This window comes from Pleurodeles waltl, chromosome 3_1, assembly GCF_031143425.1.
Source record: "Pleurodeles waltl isolate 20211129_DDA chromosome 3_1, aPleWal1.hap1.20221129, whole genome shotgun sequence".
Taxonomy (NCBI): Eukaryota; Metazoa; Chordata; class Amphibia; order Caudata; family Salamandridae; genus Pleurodeles; species Pleurodeles waltl.
In genome coordinates, this window is record NC_090440.1 from 1,352,748,874 (window position 1) to 1,352,775,673 (window position 26,800).

Genomic DNA, 26,800 nt, shown 5'->3' on the forward strand with positions numbered 1-26,800 from the left:
GCTCATGGGTTACATGCCTGTAATGGAAGAGCTAGCTCGGACCAAGCTCAAGTGCCCATATTTAGAAAGGGGCACCATAGGAGTATTATCGACTATATCCTGATGGATATGCGGCTATGGCTGGATTTGGTGGATATGGAGGTACTGAGCACCACTGAGAGTGTCCATTGCCCACTAGCTGTATTGCTTAATGGAGGGAATTTTTTTAGGTCTTCCAGCTGGAGATTTTCAGCCCTGCCAGAACCTAGTGTCTCTAATAACCAGCGACGAGTAACGTGGATTAGAGTCTTGGCCGACCAAGAAGTGCATGCCGAGATCTATCAATGGTTTGTGCAGCTTCTAGATGAATTCAAAGATCTGCATGTAGATCCTAAGCTTTGTCTGCAACCTCATAGTTTGCAGTTTGATAAACTTAAATTGACTTTCTCTTGAGAATTCTGAGGCAGCCAAGGGTCGGGAGCAAAATATCCACATTGGTTTAATCGGGACGTAGGATGGCTAAGGGGGTGCAGGTAATTGCCAAAAGGGAGTGTAACCGAACAGTCATTAAGTGTGCATGAGCAAAGTATAAAAAGGCTCAAAGGCTGGCAAGGAAAGATAGAGATGAAGAAAACTGGCAAAAGCTACTCAAGGCATTGACGTTAAGAAACAATCATGCCTTCTGGGCTATAATATCTGATGGAACTGGTGAATTGTGTACTCCGAGGTGCTGCAATATTGCACCAGATAAACGGGAGGAACACTTTGGTGCTCTATATTCAGTGAGCTTAAACGATAAAGGGGAGGATCCTTGTGATCCTCCACATCAATACACTGTGAGCCCCTTAGTAGACCCTAAATTCAGCTTTAGGGGTGGAGAACCCATGCATAGCTCTGAGTGAGGCTGGTGAGGCAGCTAGTCTCCTAGCCTTTTTTTCAATGGAAGACAAGCTGGCAGCTGTAGATAGCCTGAAACCTCTTAAAGCTCCTGGTTTGGATGGAATACCTGAAGAGATCTGTACAGGTCTGAACCTAGAGTGTGGGCTGGGTACATAAACCTTCTTTCTAATGTAATAGCAATTGGGGCAGAATGCCGGATACCTGCAAAGGGGCTGAAATTATTCTTGTGTTTAAAAAAGCCGACGCAAGCTACCCTGCTAACTATCGTCCTATTAGCCTGCTGGATAATCTCCAAAAATTATTTGCTAGGCAGGTACTTGACAAACTGTTGAGTTGGGCGGCTAGCAAAGAGGTATTCTTGCCACTGCAGGCAGGATTTTGGCCCAAGACAAATACCATTGATCAGGTATTTAGGTTTTCTGTATTGTACTGGAAGCAGGTCTTCCTCCAACGTCAGAGGTTATACGTGGCGTTTGTTGATCTTCAAGCTGCTTTTGATTTAATTCCACGTGATTATTTGTGGCAAAAATGGGAGCCCTGCGTAGTCTAGTGGACAGCTTGATCAGACTACATAGTGGGAACTATGCCCAGGTCTTCTGTGATGGGCAAGGAGAAGTGACATCCAGAATTCCAATAAGTTGGGGGGTTTGGCAAGGATGTGTTTTGGCCCCCACACTTTCTTCTTTATACATGATTGACAACACCAAATATCTTGGTCAGTGTATAAATGATTTTCCCACCATTAATGTTGGGAGAATCCCTATCCTTCTGTTTGCAGATGACTCATTGCTAATTTCCAAGTCCCCAATGGGACTGCAAAGTCTGATGTTAAAATGTGGTCTTTCTGCAGAGAAAGTGGAAAGGGGGTTGGAGATAAATTGCTCTAAGATCAAGTATATGATCTTTGAAAATTCTACAGTAAGAACGAGGAGCATAAAAGTGGGTGATTCCAACCTTGAAAGGCTGTCAGAATTTGATAATCTGGGCATTTACCTTGTCTCTAAACTAAAATGGGACTCACAAGTAGTAAAAAGCTCCCTAACACTAGCACATAGATCTAACACCATTCTTTGTTTCTTTAGAGCCTCAAGCACTTGTTCTATTTCACCCACCCTTAAGGCTTATCAAACTATGGCCCTTAATGCAGCAACCTATGGTGTAGAAATTTGGGGGTAGACTAACACATAGAGGATAGAGGAAGCCGAAAAAAAATGTATTAGGGCGTTAGCGGCCGTACCAACTAGTACCCCGCTCATCCCCCTGAGATATGATATGGGTATTAATTGGGTGACTGATCAAATACAGTTAAAACCCCTACTCTACTGGGTACGGGTTTGGTCTACCCCCGAGTTGGCCACCTATAGTGCATGCCTAAGACACTTGGTAACTCTTAACTTAGCTCGGAATGTCCCACATCTGTGCTATGTTTATGCTTGGTTTAAAAAGCTGAAGCTTGAGGCAATTTTGGGAACAGTTGTAGAAAAAATAAACAGGTAGTTAAGGTGGCTTACTGGCAGTATATTAGGGAACACCAACAGTATATGGCCAACCTGGGTCATCTTATAGAAACATATTTGGAGTTTAAAGTTGTGCCCAAATTTGAAGATTTCCTGGACTATATTACTCCACCAAGGGTAAAAATTTTGTATCTGCGATTTAGATACGGCTGCCCGTGAACGCTTTCTGTAGTTTGTGGCGAGGAGATGGGCCACCTGCCTTATGCCCCTTGTGTAAATCAATGGTCGAAATGGTCAATCATAATGATATTGTCTGCCCTGGGCACCGAGCCTCCAGGCGGCGGTGGCCTAGGCCAGTTTGCCTATTCCTGGGGATTGGGGATTACCGAGTGGCGCTGCACCTGTTTAGGACAAGTACAGACAAGACTTTAGTCTACCCAATGAGCCATTTCCTCCTGGGTGTGTGGACTGGAAGAGATCGGGCTTTGGCTCGAGAGGGACTGGGGGAGATATTTTACAGCAGGTTCAAGGATTCAAGAAAAGTAAAGACCATGATAGGCTCGATGTTTGCACTGACGCTTTATGAGGATCGAGAGTTGGTTAGCTTCTATCACTTACATAGAAGCCATGTTCTGAACGAACATTGGTTCAGTGTGGGTGGGGTATAAATGTTTTAACTGGTGTTTTTATTTTATTGCTGAAAAGGTTTTAGGGATTTGAAAGCTGATCATATGGCGTGAACAAGACCCTCATAGAGAAGGGTTAAGTAATATACAGTGATAAGTAATACAGGGCAACCAAGAAACGGAGCACATTGTAGATTAGGGATTGATTGGTCTCTGTTGTCTATTATGATAACCTCCCTTTTACTGATTTTAAGTTAATATTATATATGTCTATATTTATTATTTTAATATTTTATATAAAGTATTATATGCACGCATTTATGGCAAACCGCCAAAATAAAGTATTTTCAACTGATATATATATGTGTGTATATATATATATGAATGTGTAATGGCAGAATTTCCAATGTCACAATGAATCATGTATGGGCAAAACTTGTGTCTGCATCAATCCTGCTTTGGCGGGAGTGAAAGCGGATTGTTGTAGCGTAAAAAAATAAATTATATATATATATCTATATATATATATATATATATATATACCCACACACACACATATATATATATGTGTATATATTATTTTTTTTCACTGAAAAAACAAAGGCTATAGAGATGGTATAGTTAGGAAATATAATTAAGAAAACCTTAGCAATCCACTTAAAAAAAATAAAGGTTTAAGAGACGTTATAGCTAGCTTCTGATTTTACTCGCACAAAACCAGAGAATTCCAGCAGTTATAGTTATTTCAAGTAACTATAGATATGAAATAGAATTGAAAAAACAGAGAAATTCACTCAAAAACCAAATAATACAGGGACGTTATAGTTAGGTTCTGAGTGTACTCGTACAAACCTTAGAAATTCACCAGTTATAGTTCAAGTAACTGTAGCTAGTACCCTTAGATAACTATAACTTGTGCCCCCACCATGCACAGTTTTTTTATGAATAACTTTACAACAAATGTTACAGTGATATTATCAATGATGTTGTAGAAGATGCCATGAGAGCTCTAATATATGGGGTAGTTAGCAGTGTATGGTGAGGCTGAGAGTTATAGTTACCAAAGGGCACAAGGGTGTGAGAATAGTTGTGAAAAGGTGTCTCTGCATTTGAGAGTGTCTGTCTGGGTGTGTGAAAGTCGGAGTAGTTCTGTGAGTGGATGTGTGGTGGTCCAAGTGGGTCTGTGAGTGGGTGTGTCAGTGTCTGAGTGGGTCTGTGAGGGTCCGAGTGGGTCTGTGAGCGGGTCCATGAGTGTCTGAGTGGGCCTGTGAGTGGGTATGTGACGGTTTAAGTAGTTATGTGAGTGGCTGCAGGAGTGTGTGATTGGGTGAGTGAGGGTCTGAGTGGGTCTGTGAATGGATGTGTGGTGGTCTGAATGGACCTGTGAGTGAATACATCAGTATTTGAGTGGGTGTGTGACTGGTTGCATCAGTGTCTGAGTGCGTCTGTGAGTGGGTGCATCAGAGTCTGAGTGGATCTGTGAGTGGGTGCGTCAGTGTTTGAGTGGGTCTTTGAGTTGGTGCGAAAGGGTCTGGGTGAGAGTGAGTGGGAGGTGGACTCTGAGGCTAAAGGGGGGCTGTGTGCATTCATTTTAGTTTAAAGCCCGGAAAGATGGTGGCCGCCCCTTAATTATGTTTGAAGCCCCAGAGAGATGGCTGTCCCCAGGAATGCAGGTGGGCCACCTGTCCCCCGGCATTCATTTTAGTTTAAAGACCCAGGGAGGTGGCGGACTCCAGGGCTGTGGTTGGGGGTGGTCCACACAGCTCTCCATTAACTATGTTTGAAGCACCAGGAGGTGGTGGTCCCCAGCACTGGGGGGGGCCACATGACCCCACACTCATTTTACTTTAAAGTTCCATTGAGGTGGCGGTCCCTGGGACTGCAGGGGAGGCCATAAGGCCTCCCCCATATGAAAGTATTCTTTTGCCCCGGGGAGGTGGTGGTCTCCGGTGCATGGGGTGACACGCATTTCCCAGCACTTTTCAATCTGGTAGCCCCAGGGAGGTGGCCGTCCCTGGGGCTAATAGAAGCCCTGTGCGGGGGCCAGTACACCCCCCACCTTTATTAAAGCCCTCAGTACCCCCTAGACCTGGCCCACCCAGAGGATACTTAAAAGGAAAGGGTCCGGAAACCGTCCTTTTTAAAAAAAAACAAGTTGGAAAAATCAGCTGATCCAGATCTGCATATGTGTCCAATGTTTAAAGTAAAAATAATTATCCCTCTTGGACCCCAGCACCAGGGCTAGGGGGTCAGGGGGCCTCTATCCTGGTCCTTTTTCTTTTACAACTTTGTTTCTGGAACTCGGCTCAAGCCGAGTCCCAAGATGGCTGCCAACACTTTCTGGTAGAAATGTTGGCAGCCAATCAGATAGCAGCATGTAGACAGTTGGATCCACAGAGGATCCTCCTCCCTCTATATCTATATTATTTTAACTCTAATTTCTCCAAAACTACATGAAGGGATTTACACCAAATCACAAAAAGCATGCTTTCTGGACCAAGAGCTAGCTTTCTGCCAAATTTGGTTTCATTCCATTCAGCGGTTCGGGCTGTAGTCATGTTCAAAAATGTGAAAAATCCCATTGACGTAAAATGGGGGAAAGTGTTTTGGGACCCCTCTTTTTTCGGCTCTCGCTTGACGGATCACCCGGAAACTTTCAACACAGAGCTGAACCAACCAAAGTATACGTTTACAAAATTTCTTGAAGATTAGCCAAGTGGGGCCAAAGTTATTGGCAAAACAAAAAAATTTCCTAACTATAACTACCAACTGGCAAATATATATAGAATATATATATCTTTGCAACTATTATTGTGAGTACATGTGCAAAAAGAAAAAAAAAATTATGAGTGTTGTACCATGCTGAGCAATTTGCAAGTGGGATTTTAATGTTAATGTGTGCCACTTATCTAAATGAAAGTGCTTGCAGTAGTGTGTGTCCACTGTCTTTCTTCCGAAATAAAGGGGCATGTAATGTAGTAATATGCCAGGGTTCATCATCTATACACATTGCTGAGTTCATTGGGAACAGGGTTATTAACATTTATTTCATGTAGTTCAGGGTAGCAAGACAACTTGATGAACTGTTTCAAAGGGAGAGGGCATGACCGTAACATATTTATTAATTAACAAGATATGTTGCATACCTGCTATTTCACTACACTTTTGCAATCAAGTGCTGCCTGCCAAGACAAGCACCATTTCATCATATTGCAAGGGTGCCACATACATTACACAGCACCCTGCATTGCTTGTGCAGGAAGGGGACCACTTCTTGCACAAAAACAATCCTTATAGGGGAGGCCAACACAAACATCTAACCCTTGATACATCTGGATCCTAGGCTAGTAGTAGTGGTGAATGGTGTCAGGCTGACAGGGAGGGAATTGCACCATAGGAGTGGAGTGAAAGTCAAATGAATGATACTCTTGTGGGCCTGCTAGGTGCTTGGTGCTTGCTAGGGCTGATTTAAGAGGTGATGCAGACATGTGTCCTCTCACTATTAAGATAGTAGTATATCAGGGTGTTAGTGTTCTTCTCAGTGCTTTTATGGAGCTCATACAGTCCCAATCTCCCTTATATGTATTATGCACTGCAAATGGAAACTGACTTGGCAGAAAAGCAAAAGATTATTTGTTGAAATGAATGAGTAGTTAAAAATTTAATTTTATGTTTAGGAAACTAGGAAAAAGGCTGTCTGAACTGCAAAGGGCAATGCTGCTGTGCCTGGCAACATATTTGTTTAGAGAGTACCATTAATCAAATATTTTTTTTATCTTCTTAGATCAGTATCCCAGAGGACATCAAAGGATGAGGAGCTGCCACCACTTTCTACTTGTTTTTTCAACTCCGCTATCCAATGTTTGTTATCCCCACATGATCCTGTTTTTCTCTGTTTCCTGTTTCTGCAGCTGACTTTCTCCTGTCTTTAGCTTTCTTCTGCCCTCCTTTTTTTACTAAGCTTTCCCTTGCCCCTCTGCCATATGTTCTGTGGTACTGTAAGACTATAAGAACAGATATTTGGTTCTGTGAAGAAGATTGCAGGTCCAAATAAACTATTATTCACTAAACATATTGGTTGAGAAGGCTTTCTTGAGCAAAAGTCCAAAAAAGATACAGTAGCCATGGTCATGCCCCCCCAACGTTGTCTTACCTACACAGTATACCAGCAGTTTCTATGACATTGCAACATGGCAGGAAAGGAATGAGATCCCATTACCAACCAATACCATATGTCCTTCATTGACCATTCTTTTCTGCCCCTTCATTGTGCTTTTCTCTCATCCTTTTGTAGCCTTGTCCCCCCATTAGGAGACAAAGATTTTTGGTTAACTTGACTACTTGACTTTTTTAACGTGTTGTCAACCCACAAGCCTCCCAAAGTGATAATTTTGATAGAAGATACTGCTAACCAAACTGTAGTGAGGTATTGCTGTTGTACTTGCTGTTGTGCAAAATAATTACTGTTGGTGAATCTGTTATCTAAAATGGATAATTTATGTATGTTTTTCTAACTGCACAGATCACCAGTAGCGCAGCCAGCACCAGCGGCAAGGAAGGTTCTGGGAAAAAGGAGACCTAGGTGGTTGGAGAGGGAGAAATCCATGCCGGTGCAGGGGCTGGTGGTTAGTTACTTTGCTTGTTTATTGACAATACTCTATTTATTAATCAAGGCAGCTATCCCAACCCATCACCTCTCTGCCCATGGTGTTTGACTACCTAGCTGTGCAGTGTGTGTCTACTTCAGTTGACAGTGCAGCACTGCAAAGTTTGCAATGCATTACAAACTAAAAACAAGGTGTGTTTCCCAGTGCCCGCTCAGTTACCCACTACTAGTATTTCACTTTACCATTCTTTCTTTCTGTCACAGTCTACCAAAAAACCTGTAAATTCCATTCTTGGCATGTGCCAGATTTTTCTGCCCAAGTGGCTTATATTTCGTAGATTTCATGATGCCTGTTCCAAGTTTTTTCCTTCTGTCAACCAAAATGACAGACTAAGCAAAAGCATGGCACATGATTGGGGGCATCCCAGTAGTCTATAGGTAAACCTCTGCCAACTTAATCCCTCTAACGTACCTTTCAGTAGAGTAACATTCCCTACTGTCAAGTGGAGGTATTTGTTGAAAATAATTTGTGGTGGAGGCCAGGATATAATGTGGGACTAAGGGGCTCATTTAAAAACCCCTAGCGCCACCAGAGCTACACTTTCAGTGATGCTCCGGTAGTGCTGTCCCCTTTTCCATATATGCAAGGCAGCGCCAAGCCACTTTGCATGGCTTAAGACTGAGGAGTGATGTGCTATGGGTGTTGCTGTGGGCGTTTCCGCGTAACCCCCATTGCTTTTGACACTTCCCCAGATTTACGAGGCAGCACCAAAACCTAGCGTCACCCTAGGGGTGGCGTTAGAGTGGCACAACGAGGAGAAATACTTTTTTTTCTCCTCGCCTTTGCTTTTTCTATGTCTGCTGCGTTCTGCATCACACATAGAATGAGCAAAACACCATTAATGATTGTTTCTGTGAAGGAAGGTGTCCTTTCCTACACATAAGCAATCAGTATATAATGATTATTTGCTACTTCTACGTGTGCTGCAGAATGCTGCACAAAAAAGAAGTAACAAATCACTATTATTAATTGTTTACGTGCTGGAAGGGGCACCTTCCTACACATAAACAATCATTCCCTGCAAAGTAGGCTCCCTTCCACTATGGTGCAAGGGTACCTGTGTTGGTGCTAGGCAGCTAATTTTAGCACCAGCGATAGAGAAAACACAGGGGTGTGCCATATTGTAGTAAATACAAATGTGTCAATAAATAAACCACAATGTGCTAAGAAAGCAGTGCATAGACAAAAGACAGATTGCACATTTTGCAGATGTACTGCACCACTTCAGTGTGAATGAGGCCCTATGTGCCTGATTTAGAGTTTCTCTGTACTGCAGTGCATTATTTATAATCTGTGCACTCTCTACTTACGGTGAAGTCCATTATAAGTCACATGTGTGAAAGAATATTCAATCTGCTTCTTTTAAGTTTCAGGTCAGGGTGGAGTTGAAGAGGCAATCAAAAAAGAGCTGGGAAACTGGAATTAATTATAATAAGTTCATAAATTATCCCTTACAGCTGCCCCAAAAACATGCTGAAGAGTAGCAGACTTGCTACCATGCCTCCATTAATGTTGCACATATACTATCAAGAATACTATTAATTTTGCAGCATATACACCTTACTCATTAATGAGAGATAATTTACACACAAGGGCCCATAATTATACTTTCTTAGCGCCGCATTTGCGTCATTTTTTGATGCAAAACCGGCGCACTCCTACAAAATACAATATTTTGTAAGTTTGCGCCGATTTTGCCTCAGAAAATGACGCAAATGCGATGCTAAGAAAGTATAAATATGGGCCAAAGTGTCTATTAAGTTTCACTATGAAAGCCTCTAAATAAAAATAAAAAAACTAGTTTTGATTATGGTGGTAGTCTGGCTTATTTCCATGCAATCAATGCTATTTTTATGTGTGGGGAAAACTTGGTCATGTGACTAATCACATCAAAAATTCCAAAGGCCCTATGGGACGAGCAATTTTCTGTTACTGTGACACTATAAACAAGCATTTACACTGAACATTACAATTTGTGTTTTTTAATTTCTTTTTTTCTTGACATAGCTACTCCTGGAGGTCATCCATCCCAGCAGGAGATAGCTGCCTAGCAGCAGTGTCAAAGGATGGAGGCTATCATGGCCTTGGAGGAGGAGAGGCACATGCCTCCAGTTCCTCCCAGTTCCTCTCACCAGCATGGCCCACCTCCCTTCCAGTCACACCAATGCCAGCACCACTGGCAGCCTGTGTCCCTCTGCTGCTGCCCAATGGACACAACCCCCAACCTCATTGTAGATGTTCCCTACCTGAAGTCCTTTGCCATGTATTTTTTTGTTAGGTTAATTTACTTCCATCCTCTTTCTGCAGTCCAGTATAATCAATACACTACTATCAGAGTGGGAAAAACCAGACTAGGTCTGTTTGACTTACTGCTTGATGAGGGTTTGCCACTTTGTAGTACCCAGCCACTTATCAAAGTGTATACCAGTTAGTTAATAATGCCAGTTCCTACTACCTTCTGTAACTATTGACCACTGGGGGGTATGCCTATGCCTACAACATACACAAAATCTATTCTTATTTATCTATCACTGATTGCTAAAATACAACTTCAGTATAGGTTCCTAACTAGTTTATTTCTTATTTCTCTTACCTGAATAGATAAAGCAATGTTTACTACTTCTCTCAATCTTACAAAACTTTATTGCAGGGTTTCGAAAAGGGCCTTCTTAATGGTAGTGGTAGTAGTGGGCAAGCTCTAACAGGGAAGACATCAGACGGGAGGTCTTACTCCCACCTATTCCAAATGAGGTGAACTCAAGCTGTAGGATTATTCTGAAAGAATATCCATCACAGGTAACTAGACCGAAAGAAAACACTGAGTTAGAGGGATTATTATAATAATTCATTAAAGACTCAGACTAGACCACCACCATGACAAAATACCTGTATTACCAAAACTAGTAGTAGTGCCTTCTAAGCAATCTCGGGAGCTAGTATTTAAAGTATTAAAACAATCTAAAATTAAACAAAAAAATTCTCTAGTCATGACTCAGAAGTCAGCAGTCAGGTGTCAGAACTTAGGAGAAGGTTAAGAACGTTAAGCAACACAAGGCCTGAAAGGTAAGGAATGTTATACTTTTGGTGTTTGCTTACTTTTCCAGTCAAAGGTGTGACAAAGACAAACACAACAACAGCATTCATCAGGTCGATAAGCAGCACATCATCATCAAATCTGTTGTGGGAGGAATAATGATAGTCTTGAAAATTAAAGATCTTTACTGGAGAAGCACAGAAAAAAAGAAGGGTCTTTCAAATAGTCTTTCATTATCCTCTGAATGTTTATTGATGCAGCTACTTGCTCGACTTCTGTTGCTTTTGCCTCTGTACTTGATTTAAGCCCTTCCACTTGAAAAGAAGACATTGCAGAGGCTGGGTCTGATTCTTCTCTTGCTGGTCTCTTTGCTGGTGTTGGTTCTGTGAGACAACAGGACTGCCCTCTCTGGAGGATCAAGGTTGCACACCAGAACTTTTGCCTGAGCCTGTAACTTCCAGCTGTTCTTCAAAGTTTCTCGCTTGGTTAATAGTCCAAGTCTTGTATTGTGAAACATTCCCTTCTGAAAAAGTAATGAAAGTGGCCAGTATTTCTTTGAACCGTGGATCAAGTATTGTGGCACAGATATATTCTTTGGAGGACAGGAGCTCTCTTTGCAGCCTTGTATTAACAGCCAAGCAAATGATTAAGCTCTGAACCAACTCATATGCTCCTTCGTTCAGACTGGCGAACCTTTGCAATACCTATTTTAACAGGTCATGTAGCAAATGCCAAAAAGGGATGGCTTGGTTCATAGAACTGTCCTCCTTGCTGATTTCCCTTGTGAAAACCACAAACAAAGTAGCATTTCTGTCAGGCAGTTGACTCGCCTCCATTTGTCTTGGGCATGCCTATCCCAGTTGCATCCCCTCCTCTTTGAAGGACCTAGTCAGTGAGTGGTCTGTACTGCTCAAACAGATGTTTCAATATGTAGTAGATCGAGTTCCAATTTGTTGGTACCTCCTGTGTGAGGGCTTTAACTGGTGCCATAAAAGCACGATGAAAGGTCCTCAACTGCTTCTGGCATTTAAAAGGATGACTGAAATCGGTGCAGATGTTTCTGCAGGTGGGCAGTGTGAGGCTGATTATGACTTATTTTTCTAGAAAGTCCTGAACAATCAGGTTGATGAAATGCACCACACACAGGACCTGAAATATCCACCAGATGCCATGGCCTTGTCTATATCACTGTCACTTTCAATAATTCTAAGGTTCTCAGGAACTGCCCTTTTCCCATGTCTCTCGTGGCAGGTCTCAGTCTCAGCCAAAGTCCAATCAATGTCCAAATCATCATAAGGGGGGCTTGGAGAAGACGGTGAAGTAACGTTTCATTTTTCTTGCTGGAGATCGCGAAGTCAATGGCTCAAGAGATACATTTCGCTCAGAAGGAAGCTCTAGCTTCTGTTCTGCACCTAATTCAGGAAGAATTGTTTCTGGCTGAACCTCCTCCTGCTGTCCTCTTTGCTCAGTTTCCTGCAATGACTGGGTAATTTCCTACTGAGACAAATCCAATTCAGACTTACTGCTCATCACCATGACTGCAGAAGCTGCCGTGCTGAGAGACATGGGCTTGGGCTTAATTTAGGGTGGTGCTGTTGATGTGGGAGTGGTACTCCCAGCTTTTGCTGCCCGGAGGACAGTGTGGCAGGCACACCATATTTCGTGAAAAAAAGGTGAAGGTGGCACTATCCATCTTCTTCTTCCTGTCACTGGCTGCCTTTCATTGGGACATCTTCAAGCTCTGTCAGTTGGCACTTACTTGCACAAGTAGAAGCAGAAGAGGACTCATGAGGTGCTGTGTCATTTTGTGCCGGCCTTCTGTTTGGCAGTAATGTGGGTGGTGTCACTTGTGCACCTAAGGCAAACAAACAAGAACAGCATTCAGTAAAAAGTGAAATTTTTACAGTTTGGATTATTATTACAGACATTATTTAGTAAGATTATCCTAAATAATTAACAATAGTGTGTCCATTCCCATCCAAACAATAACATAATATTTCAATAACAACATAAAGATTTAAATGTTTACTTTAAATGTCTCTAAGGCCCAGGATACACCAATGGCAGACACGGGGTGCTGGGGGAAATGTATTAATTATTTAAAAAATGAATGCTGATTTGCGACTATGGCAGGCAGGGGATGAAGGGGATAATGGAATAATCTTTGAAAAAATGACTGCTGATATGTACTTACGGCAGTAGGGGGTGCAGGAGATAATGGGATAATTCTGAAAAAAATGAATTTGCTATGTGCCTATGGCAGGTAGCGGGTTCAGGGTGTAATGGAATAATCCTTAAAAAATGAATACTGGTGTGCTCCTATGGCAGGCAAGGGGTGCAGAGGAAAAATAAATAATCGTTAAAAATTAATGCTGGTTTTTACCTATGGCCTAAGAGACCTATGGCAGGCCGGGGGTGCAGGGAAAATGGATTAATCATTAAAAATTAAATGCTGCTGTGTGCCTATGGTCTGAGACTGTTGCACCGATTTCTGTCCCAGCAGTACGTCTGGATTTTTTACTTTTTCTGATTATCTGGTTTTTGGACTTTTTATTATGGGTGAGCCTTACTAGTGGTGTCTCACCTAGGATAATCTCATATAAGTGGACTGCGCATGTTTACCGCCAGTGTCAGCCTTTTAAGATAAGGCCGCTGCAACGCAGCAAGTGTAAAGGACACTTGACTGTTACACATGAACATGGGTGTACACATGTGCACGTGTGCAGGCTGCATATCGGAGACTACTGTTGTGCACAGCCCAGTAACAGTGCACAGGTAGCTTGGCACAATGGGGACTCTGCAAGGATAGATATTCACCTCGGATAGGCCTCATGAGGATAGTGTACACTATTGAGGAAGTCAGTGTGCTTTACTGTTTTAACTATAGTGACACTACTTTATACACATAGGGAGGGAACTGGAGTGTGTTCCCCTTCTCTTTGGCCTACAGACACCATTGATGTCTTGGCTTAGAGTGTAACCTGTGCATGCAGCTTCCAAAATGATAACTGTACATCTTGTGCAATTTTCAGAGTTTTCATATTTTCCTGGCTCAGCTCATGATCAGATCCCAGGGCTGTTGTCACCCAGTTGTGTCCAGAAATTACATTTTCTCCAGCAGCAGGAACAAAGGCCGCTCCCACACAAAAGAAGACATTAGCACTACTTCTCCTGAGAAGGAAAGGGGTTGGGGTTGAATCCTCTGTATCAATCACCCAGCTGTCACACTGCATCAGAGTTAGGCCTGCCCAAGCCCACTCTACAAAGGAGAGTGCCCAAACCACTGAAGGGAAACCACCAGTGGGCCACTTTTAAAATTCTAGTCTGCAAGTCCCTGACAGTGATGACAGCGAGCAGTGGAGCTGAGACCTTGGAGATTATGGCCCATATTTATTTATGTTTTTTCAGTGCCGCATTTGCGTAATTTTTTGATGCAAAATCGGCGCAAACTTACAAAATACGATTGTATTTGTATGTTTGCACTGCTTTTGCGTCAAAAAGCGGCACAAATGTGGAGCTAAGAAGGTATAAATATGGGTCTACGTGACCAGTGTGTCCTTCATAACGCCATTTTGGATTGTCCCAGCATGCTGTTCAGGAGGGTTGAGATGGGGTGGAGAAATGATGTGGCACCCCAGGATTGGTTAGAGGTACCTGTCTTCTGGAACCTACCTCTCTCCTTTATAAACTCTTGCACAAGGGGAATACTCTCTCTTGCGTGTGAACTTTCTATCTACTGCATGCTGGATCCTGGGAGTGCCATGGAGAACAGGTAGGAGGAACCCACTGACCCCCCACTCAGGAGCCAGGACTCTCTCCAGTTGACTAGTGGGTCTCCCCAAGGTCCAGTGAGGCTGGCCCCCTTATTCCCTCTGAGGACCAGTTGTGGGAATCCCAGGACTTTTCTGCTCCCACAAACAACGTTATGAAGGAGAGCTGGCGCAGGCAACCAGGAAGACAAGATTTTGGAGGATTTCACCAGTTTATAGGTGAGGAGGGTTGTTGCAAGGCTACTCTACAAAAACAACACAACTTTCCATCTCACCCACAACTACCATGTCTACCACCAATGCATGCAGGCCCAACAAAATGCCTTCTGAGCCTGCTGGATGAGGAACATTATATAGAGAGACACCAGTATTGTGACCCTCATACAGTTAATATCAACACCAATGACACACCTGCCACAAGTTCAAAATATATTGATAACTCCTCTACAAAACAAAATCACAACACCACCATTGCATAATCTGCCTACTCATAAATGTTCCACCACTCTCTAAAGACAAGTACCACATCTGCAGCCTACTCACTGACACAGAACCTGACTTACTCTACATAACTGAATCATGTTTGGGAGATGAAAAGGCCCCAGTGTTGAAGGAAGTCGTTCCTCCAAGCTATCAAAATATCACGCAACACTGTATAGGCAAAAAAGAAGGCCGGCTAGCTGTTATATTCAAACACTCAATAAATCACAGCAAAACAAATGGCATCTCCACTTTTTGTTTGAATCGGTTTTATTGATTTAACATTTATGACTGAGTATACAGTAAAAGAATGTTCACAATGGAATCCTCTGGTCAATAACTTTGCAACAATATGCACTCATTTTAGTGATCAACATTATGGGCAACCCTGTGTTAAAAATGTATTGTCCCGCTCTGGTTTCAGAGCCACACTTGACGTGCGCAGCTGTATTCAGTGTCTCTGTCTCATTCAATCAATTGCCATGTGCATCCTTATTGAACAGATCAATCTTATATAGCATAACATGAGAACAAGCAAACATAACTCAATTAGCCAGTTCTAATGACAAAAACTATCTGCCAGTCATGAGTGTGTGTGATGTCATTGATCATTTGACAACGGAGTCTCCGAGCTTCTCCCAGGATGGCCGAGAGGGGGGCTCCTGAGTTCTGTTTCCGCTAGTTCAGGATATGTACTAACACGTAGAGAGGGACGATGTTCATTCATTCTACCCATTGCCAGTCTTTGCCCCCTTTCTATCTTGTTATGTGGGCGTGGGTGAGAGCCCTCTCTGTGCTGATGAGTCATTTGATGGATTATCTGAGCCTCCTACTGTGATGTGTGTAAGAGGCATATGCAGGTCTGCTAGGATTGTGTCCCATTTGTTTGCTGTAGGGTATTTGCGGAGGCCTAGAGTGATTTTTCTGTGGAGTATTAGGCATCTCAGCCTGTGCCCATACTGTCATAGACTGTGACCAGGCCTCAAAACAAGGCGCCTCAGGTTTCGTCCACCTCCTGGTAATTAATAGTTTGGCTGAAATAAGTCCTAAATCTAGAAACCTGGATGTGGTACGATTGCTTTCGATTCTGTGGTAGAGCCCCAGTATACATGTTTCCCATGTGCTAGGAAGTGTGCAGTTCGTACAGTGTTTCAACTGGTTCAGCACTGCCTTCCAGTAATTCCACAGAGAGGAACATGACCATAACATGTGTAAAATATCTGAATCTAATAGGTGGCATCTGGGACAATCTGTATCTGTCCTGCGAAAGAAACAATTAATTTGGTGTGGTGTCAGGTGAGCTCTGTGGACAATATAGTATTGAATGAGGCGAAATCTGGGATTTCGAGGTGCACGTAGTGGGCTCTCTATTACTTGGGACCATTGTTTGTCTGTGTACGGTGCACTTCTATGGGCCTCCCAGTGGCCCTGTAGTCACATGAGTAGAGGGGAATTGTGGTGTCATAGGGATTCCGCCAACCAATGCACAAGATGCATTCACGCACCAAGTACATGCAGATACTGCATCGTCAGATGTGTGGGCAGCTCATCTGTTATGTTCCCCCAAGTCTGTTGCAGTGCTCTAATAAGTGAGTGATGCAGAAGGAAGCCTCCTGAGGATAGACTAGTGCTCTCTCATAGAGCCTCAAATGTAGGAAGAACGTGGTTATCGTATAGGTCTCCAAGCATGTGGATTCCGGCTGTAGTCCAAGCAGTGAGTTCCATTGTGGATGTAATGTGTGTTCCCCGTGGTGTTCCCACCAGTGCCACTGCCGGCGCATAAGGGGTGACTTCCCTAGTAAGGTTGAGACTCCGGCAATAACAGCGATGCGACATCCGTAATAGTGGAGCCTCAGGTTTGGGGTGTTTTGTACATGGGTGGAATAAATGGAGTATGTTGGTAAGCTTCAATGCCAGGGCTAGGGTCGTCATGTCCGTCTCCAGCCAGCGAGCCAATGCAACACTCACTGGAGTTGGGCCGTATAATAGTAGAGCTCAAAATTGGGAAACACCAATCCAACTTGCTCAGTGGCTCTGTAAAGCTAAGCAAGGGCCACCCGGCATCGGGAGCCATACCACAGGAATTCTCAGAGTATACATTCTATTGCACGGAAGAGTGATGCAGGGATCAATATTGGGAAATTTGTGAAGTAATATAATACGTGGGGTAAGGCAACCATTTTTATCAATGCAATCCTGCCGATCACAGAGAGTGGGAGGGTTTTCCAAAAGGCCATCTGTGTCTACTCCAGTGCAGGTAAGGCCCATTCTGAGGATTCCAATGGTGAAGGGATCAACACATCAGGTTCGATTAATCAGGAATGCAGGGGTCAGTGGTCAGGGGATAACAGCCCCAACATGCCACACAGTCGCAGTTCAGCCCTCAGGCTTCCAGGCATTCAATGCAGCGTGGCAGCGAGGCACTTCCTCAACCTTTTCCACCTCTCTAAGCCAACGTTTATGCTGTCCACCACATGCCCCTGCTAGGGCTCCTCCATACGCATGAGTCTCTCCCCTTCGGCTCGTCGAATTCTTCTCCTGTGCGCACCCTGTCTCAGGCGACCTCCCGTCACGTACCTCCGCTCCGCCGGAACTCCACCGCCCGCTGGTATCCTCCTCTCAGCTCCAGCTCACCTCAGGCCAGTGTGCTTGCTTCTCTCCCATTCTCTGGCAGGTGGGGTAACTCCTGCCGCTACGGGTCTCACCAGCCGTGGTTGCTCCCACGATTCCCCTTGGGCTTTTTCTGCCCAGGAAGCGTAAACGGCACCCCTGCCGGGAAGCCCTCAGCAAGGTTTGGGTGTGTCTTCTTCGCGACTTCGCTCTAGCCCCTTGTAGGCCACTATCCGTTGCTGCCGGTGGGTGCAAACCTTACGGTCATTTCGATCGTCTAGTAATGTCCAGCTGTCTCAGGGCTGCAGAGGATCTCGTTTTCCCCTGTCGGGCTGCTTCCATGTCACATAATTTTGTCAGATAATGGGGTGACGAAACAGAGCTGTTTTACTTAGCATCAGCCATGTTGCATCGCTGGCCATGCCCCCCAACAAATGGCATCTCCATACAAGGTTATGAGATCCACTTCACCAGATGCAACGCTCCTGTAACTCTCTCCTCCTTTACAGACCACCATCTAGCTATTCTACATTCCCAGACACATTTCTAGACACAGGTTCGAAATTTCTAACACTGTATTTCAACTTTTGCATTCTTGGAGACAGGCTGGCGGTGCTTCCAGGGCCGTTCTGACTGCGGCCCATGCCACTGGCATGGGCAGTGCAGGGGCCCCCTCACAGGGCCCCATAATGATTTTCAGTGTCTGCAAAGCAGACACTGAAAATCGCGACGGGTGCCACTGCACCTGTCGCACACCAGCAACTCCGCCGGCTCCATTCGGAGCCGGCTTCATTGTTGCTGGGGCTTTCCCGCTGGGCCGGCGGGCGGCCTTTTGGCGGTCGCCCGCCGGCCCAGCGGGAAAGCCAGAATGGCCGCCGCGGTCTTTTGACCGCGGTGCGGTCATTCGGCGGTAACCGCATGGCGGGCGGCTACCGCCGCGGTTGGAATGACCGCCATAATCATTTGACTTGACAAACCCAACATGCCTCATCCAAAACCTATCACCACTGGCCTAGTCACATTGAACCTACATCAGATTGCACAAAATCCCAAACATATCGCTGGACACATCCTTGATGTCATTTTTGCAAACCCAGAACTAGTTACCGTTCACAGCATCACACCAATCACATGGTCAGACCACCATTTGGTTACTTTCCAACATAAAACACCACACATCAACACACCCAAGGCCACCTTACATACATCCACCTATTGACCATTGAAAAAACTCAATTTTGAACACTTAGAAGCACAACTAACAGCCACCACGGATCTAGAAACAGTACATTATGTTCAAAAACTTTACAAGTGGCTACAGGAAAATATCAATATCCTCTTTTTCTGGCTTAGCTGAAAATCAACCTAAGGATGCAGATAAAATTCCTGATATCCTGGAATGGCCCTGCTTAGATTGCCCGTAATGGTGTTCCAGAGCCCGTGAATCTGAACTGCTGAAATTAAAATCATATTAATTTCTCCCCATGAAAAAAATGATCTAAAATCTTGGACAAGGTAAACAAATCCTGTTCCCATTCACTTGTTGATATGTAATTTCCCAGCCATGTTGTCTGTTCTGGCCATAGCTAGCTTTCCATCCAGCAAGGGAGAAAGCCAGCAGAACCAAACAGATAGCCTTTAGCCATTTCTATTTTGACGAATCTGATACAATGAAATAAAGACAAAAGACCCTGAACCTGCTGAAACTCTAACCATGTGCAAACCCTGTTAGGGTGGCATTTGCTGTTATGATAAATGGAGGGCCAGGAGACAGGGGCAACCTTTAATATATTACAAGAGGCCAAGCACCAAGTCATATCCTGTCATACTGATTACAACATCGCAATCAGAAGCAAAAGATCCTGAAACTCTAGATACCAACAGCTTATGATACATCTCATGATCCTGTGGGGATGAAATCTGGCCAAAGGGACCTCAAATATTGTCACTGCCAGATATCCCTGCATCTGTAACTGTAGTGCATCAATGGAAACAGAATAGGAGAGAAGACTGTAGATGTGAGACTGCATCTTCACAGTTTGTTCTCTGGAAACTGTTACAAAACCATATCTGTTCCAAATCCTGCACCTATAAAGCATCTGTCTTGAGACAGAGGAAAATGTTACTTCTCCAAGTTTATCAAAGACTCATGATCTTTTAGGACTGTCCACTCTCCATCTGTTGCTTTATTTGAATTCTCAATTATGAGTGGATCAGCCAATCATCCAAGTACAGGTGAAGGAATGACGAAGCAATGCCAGTAAGGATGCTAACACTTCTGAGATGACTCTTGACACAGATTTTAGTTCAAAAGGCAGGGCCCTGATCTGAAAATGGAGGTTGCCCATTGAAAATCTCAAACACATTTGATGCTTCTTGTGGCTCGGGATGTGCAAGTAAGCATGTTGAAGATCTTTGTTAGTAAAATGCTCTTTACTAAGCACCATACAAATGATGCTCTGTAGTGCCACCACCTTGAAGTGAATCATCGCTATCCAAGAATTCACTCTCTTAAATCCAATATCAGTCTGAAAATCCCTGAATAGTGTTACAGAAAAAACAGGATTGAATAAACACCTAGTCATATCTCATTTTGAGGCACTGAGATAATAGCAATTTTGCTCCTTAAAGTATGAATCTCCTCCCAAAGGCCATTTCTCTTGCCTGGGTCTCTTGGACAAAGCGTAAGATTGGGCCCCAAGTCTGGAGAATATTCCAAGGAGTCTAAAGGATAAAATCTCTTGCTAGTGCTTAGGACCCATTGATCAGAGGAATCTTCTTGCCAAGCCTGAAAATACCCCTGAACCCTTCTGCCCAGCAAACCCAGTTTGAAAGGCAGAGAGTAATTTTCATGACTTCCATGTGCAACTCCAAGGCTGGTTCATTGACTCTGTTTTCCCAAAAAGTTAGAATGAAATGTTTTCTGTCAAGGTGAATAAGCCTTTGCATTCTTCTTGAGAGAACGATAAAAATATTAACTCTAATGTTTATAAGAACCAGAAGATTTCCCCTTGTAGCATAAGGCATGTTTTCTGTCTTTAAAGGGTGTAGCAATCATAGCATCCACATAGTCCCCAAGCAATTTTTTCCCATAAAAAGGACTCGTCAATTGATCTAACCTCTTTGAAGTCTTTGCTTTCTATTCTCTCATCCAGAGATTCCTTCTAGCCAATAATATAACCCTGTGACCACACATTACATGTAGCATTTTATATTCATAAACATATCTGTCCAGAGGGCGGCCTATGCATCCCACAAAGCAGGTCAGAACACTGGAGAGCCTTGCTACTCCCTTAGTAACTGAGTTCCAATATTCATGCAGAATCTGCTTCTCCCAATCCAGTCGAAGACCTAACACCTTAAAGCCAGTCAGAGGATGTACTGACCCACTTTGCTGAGCGACACGCTGCTGGACGTGGCCCAAAAAGGCAGAAAAGTAGTGTTTGTATGGCAGAGTCAGCCTACCCCACAGTGCCCACCTCTCTCTGTCACCAGTAAAAAGATAATTCCAAACTGAGATTCAAACCAGCCACAGCTCCACACATCACTGATTTGGTAAGTCTGTGCAGACAAAACAAAAACAGGTTGAGTAGCTCTGAGGAGGCCCTGAGGCCAGCTAACTAGAACTCAGCCAGTGCTCTGACACTCAAAAGTGTATGATAAAAGGAGGGCTGAGCCTATCCCCAATATTAAGGGGCGCCACCACGAAAGCTGCTGGTTGGCCTGCTCCGCAGAGTACCCTTTTGGAGTTGTTGCCATAACCAATAACAGCTCACTAGGCGACAACACCTTACCTGCACTCACCCCCGCACCTACCTCTAGCACTGCTGTACATCCTGCTCCTGCCACAGGTGCTGGGGCAGACGGCGGCCCATTGAATGCACCCACCCCTAATGGCGCAGCTGCACCCAACATCCATATATGCTGGGGACTCCTTCCAGCACTGGTGGGACCCTACCAACCACTTCCTGCTTCCCTTCAGGGCTGCTGGTGCTGCTGGGGCTACTCCCCTCACTCTGGCAAGCTGCCTCTATGATGGGTCTTGTTTCCCCTAGATCCCAGCCTGCAGTGGCCAACCAGAGGTAAATAAATGCCCTCATGCTGCTTTTAGGCCCATCGTGGATTAGCTTTTTCCCTGACCACCTGCATCTCCACATGGAACCTCCTTGCACCAGAAGAATGGTATCTTGGCCACTATTTAATATTCTGAATTTCTCCTGAGGAATGTATTTGGTGCCCCAGCGGCCACAATTTTGGAATCAGGCTGATGCCCTTGGAATCTTGCACTTTTACATACTTTTATGCTTTCCCATAGCACAAAGCCTTATTAACTGTGGGCAAGCCCTGGAGGCTGTTGAGCTGGGTGTTTGCCCCTGGAGCACCCACAATTTCAGCTTGCCCATGGCTGGGCCATACATACGTTCCAAAGGCCACCATTTTGGAATCAAGTGACTGCACAGAGTATGACTACTACTGTCTGCCCTGATGCACCTGGGACGACACCTGTTCTTAAGAACCACCGTTTCCAGGCTGAAGGCCCTTATCCTTCTTTACGGTAATCCCTTTCAGAGACCCATCAGGTGGCGGCTGGAATGGGGGGAACAAATTGCCAGCATCCTAAGTTTGAACTAGGCCCACACTCTTGCCTTGCATCACCCACCTCTTCAACACAGTAAGTTCACACCCAGCACCTAGTTGATGGCAAGAGCTCTATACCACCCCACAACTACTACTCTCCTATCGAATGTCCAAGACAAAGAACATCTGCCAACTGTAGTTCTCTGAGGCTGCTAGGGGTCCTGCCCACAAATCAACTATTGTCACCCTTCCACTGTAATTGAGTCCTCTACCTTTGATGCTCTAAGAAAGGAATTCATGGAGCTCAAGCTTACCTTAGATTACCACCCTGGAATGACACCTCTGACTGGGGGTCTGAAACTGAGACTCTCTTTTGGAAAATAACAGATTTAGAGATCCACAGTAGACAAAATAATAATCCGCATTTATGAAATACCTGAATCTGAAGGTGGAGAAAAACATTTGCAGTTTTTGGAATCCTCCTTCTTTCTCCTACTGGGTCTCTCATTTAGTCCTCAACTATAAGTTCAAATGTCTCACAGGCTGAAACATGATTCACACACCTGGACTTTGCAATCACGTCCAATCATAGTGAGTCTTCTATGCTACATCCATGTTCATCATATCTTGCAGGCAGCCAAGACCCATGACTTATACATCATCCAGGATGTCAGGGTAGCTTTCTCAGCTAACTTTTCTCTTGATAATAGCATAATCATGAAGAAATCCTCATACTCCAACCAGCACTCATACGGAAGGGGTTAGATATGATCTGCTCCTCCTGGCAGTCTTCATCCTGATGGTCAATGGGAACACCAGAGATTTTCATGACCCTGAAGAGGCAGATGACTATTTGGACTCATTCGTCACCTGTGGCAGGGAGAAAACTTCGATTTTGCCTACTATGGCAGTGGAAGCTTGCTCCTCAACCCCAACTAAAACTGATGCAGGCAGAACTCCAGATCAATCAGTGAGATCATGACAGCCTTTGAGGCACATAGAGAACTGAGGTCTCCCTCCACGGACAGGGATAAATCTTGATCACCTTTAAAACCATAAACTGCACAGCCTATCAGGACTCCAGTTATAACAGTGTCTATGACATGTTCAGCCTTACTAGGAACCTCTTATGTCTTTGTGGGGTGGCCTGCTCCATAATCCTCCCTAGGAATTCTATTTCAACCCAAAATATACACACAGCTAGTTAGCTGGGCTTATAAGGCCAGTCAATAGCCTAACACTTTCTAGTGGAGACGAAATTATAACTGAATGGTCTCTCACCAGGCCCCTGATGGTCTGGTTGTGAAGGTTAATGGCATGACCAGCTTTGTATGCTGGAAAAAAGTTTTATCCTACTTAAAGACCAAAGAATCAGACAGTGCCCTCATCTAAAAGACATACCTCTCTCCAGAGGAATCTACCAAGCTATGGAGGAACTGGGTGGCACAAATGCTTTCAGCCTCTGGAGCTTCTCGTGAGCAGGGTTCCCAAGACACTGGCTCCCCGCCCCATGGGAAGTTCAGGGTGACAACCCTTATCCATAAAACCTTCCTGGATCAAGTGCTTCACTCATGGTCCACTCTTTCTAGTCACTATTTCTTTGCTACGCTCTCAATTCACAATCACCTCCTTACTGTGGGCTCTGTTTATGCCTCCAACTAGACCAAAAAATCCTTCTTTGCCTGCTTACACAGAGTATTGTAGACATCCAAGCCCCCAGCACATTTATGGGCAGAGACTGGAGCCTCACTATCAACCTGATTTTAGACTGCTTGTACTCTTGCAATCTCCACCACATACAAAACTGACACCTCTACCAGGACTTTCTACCAGACTATTCATTGGTTGATCCATGCAACTAGCAGAGCCTACACATTTCTCTCTTGTCCTCACGGCATGGAGACCTGAACTGATTATTTTTTGGCACACAAAAATACTTCATAGAACAATAGGCAAACATACAATTTCAGATTACAGAATTTCAATCTTGCAAGATCTATGAATCCACTTCGCCGTAGCTAAATCCTGGAGGCTAAATATCCATTCTGCAACCAGAGAAACAGCGAGAGCTCTAAACCTTACTTCAAGATTATCTTAATCTCAACCTCAGGTCAGTCTCCTCACATCAGACCTTATGGGCAGCAGGTAAAGCGTATATCTGGAGAGTAATGATAAGAAAACAGGCTGAACAATGCCAAAGAACCAGTAGTGACCAAAAACGTTTTGAGGAGGTACAAGATGCACATGAATGTTACATTCAGACTCCATCAGCCTCCTATCTACAGATTCTGACACAGAAAAAATATGATCTTAACATTCTCTTCTCTCAGTAGCCAGCAGAAGCCTTATGCCGTTTCCTACAACGGCATCATGAACATGGCGATAAGGCCAACTGACTCCTTGCTTTGTAACTTACATAGATCCAAACAGAGATGACCATCCCAGGGATTTTGGATGACAAAGAATCTACTCTTAAATACCTGCCAAATATTAGCACAGCATTCCATTCATATTACACACATCTCTGTAACTGAGAAGCCCTGCCATAGAGGCAGATGACCAATTAATGGACTGCCTAACCTTACTGGTCCTGACAGCTGACATGAGAAATATGTTTGAAGGGGACATAACAAATACTGAAATAGTAGAAGCAATTAAGGACATTCCTTTGGGGAAAGTCAGAAGGGTGAATGGCTTCCCGGTTGAATTTTATAAAATGACAACCAACCACTCGATCCCTCTACCGGGAAAGCTCTTCAAGGAAGAGAAATCTGTAAACGGCTTACAGCATGAGTTCTTGCAGCTCTTTATAACTGTTCTTCCGAAACCATAAAAGGCCTGCAATGTGCAAGCTATCATTCTATCTTCCTGCTTAACAGAGATGTCAAAATCTTCTCCAAAGTGCTGGCCAACTGGCTGAAGAGATCGTTCTCTCTTCTGATACACAAAATGCAAGTGAGCTTTGTCCTCAGTCATTCTTCTTGGAACCACCTACACACACTGAAACACCTCCCACGGTTCCAGGAATATGCCAGACGAGAGAATGGCCCTCTCCTTCGACACAGAAAAAATATTTTGATTGGGTGGAATGGGGCTACCTGTTTCAAACCATGGCTTGTATGTACATTGGTCACACCTTCATCAACATGACCTCTTGACTGCACACTAATCCAATGGTTACCCTCACTAGCAATGGCATTCATTCATGCACCATTTCCATCAACCGATCAACTGGTTCACCAGGGTGGGTTGCCTTCTATCTCTCTTGCTTTTCCACGTAGCATGAGAGTATATAGCAACTGCAGTCCAGTCTTCTATCGCAATACACAACATCCCCACCCAAATGGAGCAGTTAAATTCTTCTTTTGTGTGACGAACCATATCAGTCATTGGCTACCTTCTGCTCTGGCCAGAGCGAAATTGTGCATCCTGCACCAATAGAAGTCACTCACACTACCGACCATTGAGGCACTGATGGCTTCACAGGAATGCCCCCTCATAACTTTGCTAGCACACCCGGTCCTTAATAAGTAAACTTACAAGGGGACGCTTATAGATCGATTAACCTTTTGATTCTCCTGGAGTATCCTAGCCATGTAGGAACCGACGTCCATCAAGAATCAATTTACAATATAATAATCAACAAGCAGGATACTAATCAATAGTTAATACATCAATATTCATGAATAACCACCACTCAATATACATTTTAGCAATTTTATTTCCCTATTGGTTACAATACTAATTCATGGGATTAATTCAAACTTTATTCAAATCAACTCAATGATTAATTCATCAATGACCACCAGTAACATAATCTAATCAGAATTTGAGAAAACATGCATTCTAATGCTTCATCATAAGGCAACAACGATGAATATGTCAACATGAGAAGTTCAGCAAACCAGTCCGTCAACCATTCGTCACTGTATATGTCAACATCTCCGAATAGGAACCCTACTTCACCCAGATTAGCATTAGCATGTGGGGCTTCATGCGAAAACAGTTTAGAACATGAATTTGGAAAAACATCTAGCTAAGATAAAACAGCGCAGTTGGTAACTAGAAAGGAAAGGCACAAAAATGTATTCAGTCACATTGTCATAGCTACCTATCCACGATATGGATCAGCAACTAAGTCAGGCTTCGTCTTCAGGTCATCAATCGATCAGCATCTCAACAGGCTCTCAAGAGCATGAACCCAATGACAGAATCTCGCCTTGACATCTCTCTATATGCCCCATCACCATCTGTTCTGAAGTTTTCTCCCTTTGTCACAACATTATATCAAAGTCGCCCAGACTATCTCCCCAATTCTTAATTGGTCAGCTAATCACCAGTTATTACTCTATCCAAAAGTCTTAGTTTTTCAAATCTATGAATTCTAATATTACACAGTTCTCAAGGTGTTGATTAGTTCACTGTACGATGTCCTCATCATCCTGTTCAACAGGTATCAAAAACGTTGCATCTTCTTCTCCAGTCAGTGTCTCCATTGTTCGAGTCCTGGGAAAGTACATCCCGTCTGCTTTGCACAGTCCTTGTGGCAAAATGTATACCCTCATCTCCTGTTCGTCGGTTCATTGCAGAGAATTTTAACTAAGCAGTGTTATTAAACAACGAGCGGTTCATGGTCAGTTCAGCACATTAGCTTCTCTACATTGCGTTAATAATTCAGCTTCTGCATGAAGCCTGGCAA